Source organism: Atta colombica, unplaced genomic scaffold (assembly GCF_001594045.1).
Source record: "Atta colombica isolate Treedump-2 unplaced genomic scaffold, Acol1.0 scaffold189, whole genome shotgun sequence".
In the NCBI taxonomy this organism is placed as follows: domain Eukaryota; kingdom Metazoa; phylum Arthropoda; class Insecta; order Hymenoptera; family Formicidae; genus Atta; species Atta colombica.
Genome location: NW_017259281.1, coordinates 3,050,735 through 3,051,744, shown reverse-complemented (window position 1 = coordinate 3,051,744; position 1,010 = coordinate 3,050,735).

The following is a 1,010-nucleotide window of genomic DNA, read 5'->3' as shown; positions in this document are numbered from 1 at the left end:
TCTCTCTCTCTCTCTCTCTCTCTCTCTCTCTCTCTCTCTCTCTCTCTCTCTCCCCTCTCTCCTTTCGTTCGTTCGCCCCAGCCGTCATGTTATCGTATCATAAACGCCATGAAGAGAATGCAAGAGCAGCAGTTGCATTTCTCTTTAATTTTAAACGTACGAGCGAAACGTACGAGCGAAACGTATGAGCGAACGTTCCATAAAAACAAAAAGTGGCATCAATTTTATTAATATTTATCAATCTCAATTTCGACAAGAAAGCAAAATCTGCAGAATCTGCGTGCTACGATGCCTGTGTTATCCAATAATCCTTATTCCAAGTTTTCCAACGTCATCTAATTATCTTCTGAGAGATGCACGCCAACCGGAGATCCTTCTCGAGAGGGCGGGTCGATATTTCTTACCGGGAAGTTCCTTACTACCGATCGATTAGTCGCACCACCCCGGTAGGGGTGGCTGTCCGACCGCGTAAATGCGCGGGCGCGTCCTTTTATACGAGCCGGTTTAAAATGGTGACTGTCGACAAGCTCGACCCGCCATTTTCCACGTCCCATCGAGAAAATGTATATCTTTCCCCTTAACCAAACGAGCATTTTTTTTTGTGCTCACGAAAAAGCTATTGAATTTACTATATCATCCACCGCGAAAGAAGGAATATTTATAGTCGTTTCTGCTTAAGAACTAGGCTAAAATCAGTCTTAAAATAATACGATTTAATAAATAGGTTTTGAGATTTAATTTTTTAAATTCATTATATCATTTTTTGCAATCTCAATTTAATTAGAAAAGAAGTTTGTCTGGAGACATAGCCTAACAATTTTTTCTTGGGAATAGATTTATGATTAATTTTTGGAAGAAAATATGAGTATGTATGTATAACGATAAAATGTTAATTTTTTAATCTTATATTATTTTTCTAGAAATGTGAAAAAATAATTTAAGAAGATTATTTTCATGAAATTAATTTAAAATGCAAGAATAATTTCATAATAATAAAATTAAATATAATA